This window comes from Amblyomma mixtum, chromosome 5 (assembly GCF_055824585.1).
Source record: "Amblyomma mixtum isolate Tamu chromosome 5, ASM5582458v1, whole genome shotgun sequence".
In the NCBI taxonomy this organism is placed as follows: Eukaryota; Metazoa; Arthropoda; class Arachnida; order Ixodida; family Ixodidae; genus Amblyomma; species Amblyomma mixtum.
In genome coordinates this window covers 172,720,639-172,727,323 of record NC_143016.1, presented here as the reverse complement: position 1 = coordinate 172,727,323, position 6,685 = coordinate 172,720,639, and positions in this window count along the sequence as shown.

The following is a 6,685-nucleotide window of genomic DNA, read 5'->3' as shown; positions in this document are numbered from 1 at the left end:
TTCTTTTCGAAGGCTCCAACCAAGATAAACATGGAAGCACGCGGCAAGTAAAAGCGCCAGTTTGGGTAAAAATGCACGGTATCTCTATTATTTTTCATTGCTTTCGCGTCGCCATTTGCCCTATGACGATGTATTGTAGCCAGGTATGCCCTAAACATTTTAAAAATGAAGATGTGCGTTCGTCGAGAACTCATGAGCGCATCACAATTTTCTTGAATTTCTGACTACAACCCGATCCATCTTATTATCACTGTCGCAATGAGCGACCGGATGATGAAAGGACGCAGCATAAAAATTTGCATAACTGCGCTAAATATGGATAGATTTTGTGCATAATTAAGAAAAGTAGTCTTAATTATGCTGTTTCCTTCAAAGCTCTGCAGTTACACACGTGCGAAGCAGAGCGAAATCATCACCGATGAATGGATTCACATGTGCAAGCTGGTCCCTGAAACCGAGGTCAGACAACGCGGTCGAAATTAGAATGTGTGGGGCAGCCAAGCCGGAGCTGCGGGTCACAAATAAGAGACAGAGGAGGAACGATAGAGTCACTAAGGCGTTTGAATGTCGATAAACGCTAACCGTTCCGATTTGTGTTCGGGCTACTATGGTCTCTAAATGGTGCTGCGAATTTCAGTGATGGTTGTGTACAGAATCACTTAACTTTCGATATCAGTGGCATTGTATACGGAGAGGGCTAAGCAATGAACTACCACTGAAAATGGCTGTGTCATCGATGCTTACCCATTAATGTTGATTAGACTCAAATTCATTTCAATCGTTCTTTATTGGCTTCCAAACGAGACTAATGCATCTTATGCATTATCACAGGCTTAGGGCTTTGACCTCGGTCCTAATACCTCAACGCGGCGCCCATTCTTTCTTTCACGTCTTTTATCCTTTTCGGGATAGAAGCGAACAGAGACTCTGCAAGTTCTGGGTCCTGTCGGAGGACATTCCACTCCCTCTCAACGGCTGCCCACAGAGTGTCTGCGTCAATGTTCGTCAAGTTGGAGCGAGCCAGCCGTGCCTTCTTTAACCCGAAACATTTTCGATTATGTTCAGATCGGCGCTTTTTGGTGGCCACAGGAGCTGCTCAATTCCAGACTTGGTGATATTTTCTTGCACTGATGATGCAGTGTGAACAGGGCAGCCGTCGTGTTGGAAATAAAAACATCCATCAGGGAAAGGTCCGTTCACGGCGAAAGGAAGGAGAACAGTGTCGATGATCTCGTTGTAGACTTCGGCCGTGAGCTTCCCTGGGATGCGGAAGAGGGGACCCAGACCGGCGTAAGTTATTGCACCCCAGACATTGACCGAGACACGCCCGCTTGCTCCGACATCGCGGACGTTTTCAGCTTCATAGCTGCAATAAAAGTGATGATTCGAATTTAATAACCAGAATTACGCACAGCGCAGTTACCACAATATAATGAGAGACTGAGCGCTAGCTGCTCAGGTATTTTCAGCTCGTGATACACTGAGGTAAAAAATTTCAGAGCGACATGCATATTTTCTAGCTAGAGACCACCTATTTTAGTTTTGCGCACTTACTCACACTTCGACTGAAACTTCGCTACAGTACGCCGGTCTTAAAGCCTCTCCTCGGGCGGTGGATTTCACAGCAGCCGCCACACACGAAGCGTGCCATATTACTCGGCTCTAGCCGTATACTCTCCGCGCTGCCCCCCATCATAACTAACTCTGGTCACATACTCCTCCTGTATAGACCTGTCGGCCTTCTGCCATGATAACGCCTGTCTTTCTCCTACGTGGTTACCACACCACTACTGCGCTGCAACTTAAATCAAAGACGATGCAGTGAGCTCTGCAAAAGAAAATCACAGCTAAATTTACTAGAAAAGAGAAACAGAGTCGTTCAGGGAGCAAACAGGACTCGCAAAAGAAGTTGATTGAAGCGAGCCGAGAATAAATAACCGCTTTTGGTGATGCTTGTGCGGTTGCTCAATCTATGTTTGCGCCAATAAATTTCACGTCCCTGAAGGATGAGGTTAAGAAGTTTGCGGGGATACGGTGGCCGCAGCTGGCACAGGACATAGTTAACTGGACGAACACGGGAGAGGCCTTCACCCTTCTGTGGGCGTAATATGGGTGGTGATGACTTCGCTGATAAAACTAAAGAGTGGGCCTAAAACCGCTGTTCTTGTGGAATGATATGCAAGAAAAGTAAATCTCACCGGCAGCCATGGACTCTCCAAACACGAAGTCGCTGGTCCCGCAGGTAGAGAATGTGGATTCGTCACTAAATATGACCTGTTGCCATTCCTCAGCGCTCCATGCTTCGTGCCGATGTGCAAATTCCAAACGCTTCCTGCGATGTCCGCTGGTCAAAAGCGGCTTTTAAGACCCGCAGCGTTAAGTCTCTTTCGGATAGACAAAACGCTTAGGCTAAGGCCAAGTTCTTCTTTGATTTTTTTGGCTGTCGTGAATGGATCGTGGACGGCGGCAGCTATTATCAGCGCGTCTTCCTACGCAGTTGTTCTTCTGGGTCTTCTTTGATGCGGGGGATCTTCCAAGCGGTTTTCCCGGTGAAACACTCGAAGAATGCGGTTGACTGTCTTCTGAGGACGGTTCACCTTACGGGATATCTCTCGCTGGGACATGAACTTTCCCAACGAAACAATTTCTTGGCGCTCCTCTAACGTAAGTCGTCGTGGCATTTCGCTTGCGACAAGTGGTCTGGGATCGCATCGATCATTGCAGCAGTTATATACCCTCATGAAAAAATGTTTCGCGGAATGTTATTGGTGGAAAAAGACAATATTGTCACGAATATTACACAGCACACAGAGACACAAGAACTGCTCCAGTCTGCCGAGCGGTCACCAGCAAGAAGACGAACCACTTCTTTTTCCTCGTCACAAGCGAGATGGCGAAGCACTTCTTCGTCCACTTCTGAGCTGTATCATTGCTCCCTCCCCTGCAGCATCGCCCCGATGCGGGCTGCTTTCACAGAGGGGAAAATGGGTTAGACACGGAAAGTGAGACACAGCTATCACGACACACAACCGGCGGCACTCAGCGTCAAGTACAATCAGCAGGACGGTCGTGGTACGGCTTCATACGAACGACGTGCACAACATCCGGATGCGGTGGTCTGCGCGAAGGGCGGCCTGGGTTTGCCGGTGAAACTTCGTACGTCACGTCTCTAATGCGGCGGAGAACTCGGTAAGGTCCGAAGTATCGGCGCAGTAATTTTTCGGACAACCCACGGCGACGAACTGGTGTCCAAACCCACACGTGGTCGCCTGGTTCGTACGTAACAAATCGCCGTCCGAGATTGTAGCGGTCAGCGTCGGCGTGCTGTTGACGGTGTATTCGCTGCCTGGCCAGTTGACGTGCTTCTTCAGCCCGCTGAACGAAAGTGGCGACGTCAAGATCTGGCTCTAGGTCACACTGAGGGTCGACGGGCAACATGGCATCCAAAGAAGTAACAACCGGACGACCGAAGACAAGCTGGAAGGGCGTGAGCCGCGTTGTCTCTTGCAGGGCCGTATTGTAAGCGAACGTTACGTATGGGAGAATTTGGTCCCATGTTTTATGCTCCACATCCACATACATGGAGAGCATGTCGGCCAGGGTTCTGTTAAGGCGCTCTACCAAACCATTTGTCTGTGGGTGGTACGCTGTTGTACGCCTATGGCTGGTGTAGGTCAGATCTAGGACTGCCTGAGTCAAGCGGGCTGTGAAAGCAGCTCCACGGTCAGTAATTATAACCGCAGGAGCGCCATGACGCAGCACGATGTTGTGTACAAAAAACGTAGCCACTTCGACAGCAGTTCCGTTTGCAAGCGCCGTTGTCTCAGCGTACCGCGTCAAATAATCCGTCGCGACAGCAATCCAACGTTTTCCAGTGGATGACTTCGGGAAAGGGCCGAGTAGGTCCATTCCCACTTGTTGGAAAGGCGTCTTCGGAGGCGCTATGGGATGAAGAAATCCTGCGGGTTTGAAGGGAGGAGACTTACGGCGCTGGCAGTCGCGACAGGTTTTGACGTATGTCCGCACTGATGGAAGTAATCTTGGCCAGTAGTACCTCTGCCGAATCCTCGCTAAGGTACGACTGACCCCCAGGTGGCCGGCAGATGGTTCGTCGTGGCAAGCGCTCAAGATATCAGGTCGCAACTCGGACGGGACTACGAGCAGAAATGTTGCAGTGTTGCTCTCAAAGTTGCGCTTGTAGAGGACGCCGTTCTGCAGAGTGAAGGATTTGAGTCCACGAAGAAAAACACGAGGAATGCGGGGACCGTCGCAGCCTTCCAGGTACGCGATGAGCGGCGCTAACTCTGGGTCTTCCCTTTGAAGCTGCGCCATATGGGTTGCGCCAACAGCACCAAGGAAAGAGAAGTCTTCAGTGATTTCCGGGGAAGCAAGGTCCACTGGCGCGCGTGATAAACAATCCGCATCTTGGTGCTTCCGCCCCGACTTGTACACGACCGTTACGTCGTACTCCTGCAAACGGAGGCTCCACCTCGCCAACCGCCCAGATGGATCTTTGAGGCTGGCCAGCCAGCATAACGAGTGGTGATCACTGACAACGCGAAATGGTCTTCCGTATAGGTATGGGCGGAACTTACTGATGGCCCAGACTACCGCAAGACATTCTTTCTCAGTCGTTGAATAGTTGCATTCCGAGCGCGAAAGTGTACGGCTTGCGTATGCGATGACTCGTTCGGCGCCATCCTGCCACTGTACCAGGACCGCCCCAAGGCCTACGTTGCTAGCATCAGTGTGTATGTCAGTTGCTGCGGCGTCATCGAAATGGGCGAGTATCGGTGGACGTTGCAGGCGGTGGCGGAGCTCCACGAAAGCATCCTCTTGGTCGCTTCCCCACAAGAAGGGTGTGTCGTCTCTGGTCAGCGCTGTTAAGGGTTCAGCTATTTTGGAAAAATCTTGGACGAATCGTCGATAGTAAGAGCACAGTCCCAAAAAACGTCGAAGGGTCTTTTTGTCAGTGGGACGCGGGAAACTGGAGACAGCAGCGGTCTTGTCGGGATCTGGGAGAACACCGCGCGCGCTGACAACATGGCCGAGGAAACGAAGCTCCTCAAAACCGAAATAGCATTTCTCGGGCTTGATCGTAAGTTGCGCACATTGGAGCGCCCGGAGCACTGTGCGCAGCCGCTCCAAGTGTTGCTCGAAGGTGGGCGAGAAAATGACGACATCGTCCAGGTATACGAGGCACGTCTGCCACTTGAGCCCAGACAAGACAGTGTCCATCATGCGTTGGAAAGTGGCCGGCGCTGAGCATAGTCCAAACGGGAGCACCTTAAATTCGTATAGACCATCAGGCGTCACAAAAGCAGTTTTCTCGCGGTCTCGCTCGTCCACCTCTATCTGCCAGTAGCCGCTTTTGAGATCCAAGGAGGAAAAGAACCTGGCATCACGTAGTCTGTCGAGTGCATCATCAATCCTGGGAAGCGGGTAAACGTCCTTTTTCGTCACGTTGTTCAGTTTGCGGTATTCGACACAAAATCTCAGGGTGTTGTCTTTCTTTTTCACGAGGACTACCGGTGACGCCCATGGACTTGTCGACGGTTGAATGACATCGTCGGCGAGCATTTCGTCCACTTGCCTTTTAGTGGCTTCGCGTTCCGTCGAAGAAACGCGGTATGGGCGCTGGCATACGGGTGGTGTAGTCTCGTCGGTGATAATGCGATGCTTTGCGACAGGCGTACGACCGACCCTGGAGCTTGTGGCAAAACAACCCGCGAAGTCGGTTAGAAGCGCCGAGAGAAGAGCCTTCTGCTCAGGCGCCAAATCGGGATTGATTCTGACGGACGGAAGGACAGGGCATGGTGGGGCCTGGTCTTCAGGGCTTGTCTCCAGGGCGCACACTTGAGGCACCACAGCGAAGTCATGCAGGAAGGCGACAGCCGTGCCCTTGGCGAGGTGCTGCAACTCGTTGGCAAAATTTGTAAGGAGCACACTAGCACAACCGTCTTGTAGTTGGACGAGCCCGCGAGCGATGGCTACTTTTTTCTCGAGCAGCAGGGGTACGTGGCTATCAGCGACACCTTCGTAGTCGTGGAATAAATCATTCCTCACGAGAACTAGCACACTGGACCGGGGTGGCACCATTACGTCGTCGTCAACAAGTCGCAGAGCAGTGAAGCGTGAATCGTCTGTGTCAGTGCGTGCCACGGCCCGTTTCGTCGAGAACGTGACCCGTGATTCATGGAGGTCAATGACAGCACCGTTCGTGTGGAGAAAGTCAAGACCGAGGATGAAGTCCCTCGAACACTCACGGAGGACTACAAACTCGCCGACGTACACAAAACCACGGATATCGACACGAGCTGTGCACCTGCCGGCAGGGATAATCAGGTGACCCCCAGCAGTGCGAATGCTAGGCCCCGACCACCCCGTCAATACTTTCTTCAGTTGTACGGCAAGGGCCAGGCACATGACAGAATAGTCGGCACCAGTATCCAGCAAAGCGGTCACGTCGATTCCGTCAATTTTGACGCACAAATCGGAGGTAGCGCGTCGGATGCTGTCGCTACTCGCTCCCGGAGAAACATCGTCGCGTGGTAGTGGCGCAGGAGGATCTTCACAAGTCCCGGCATCAGCGGCCTTGCCTCCAGAGGCCGCTGGAATCAGTTTTCCCGGCGTGGACTGGGAGAACGGCGTCCGGAGTAGCCTGCGGCTTGACGGGGGCTTGGAG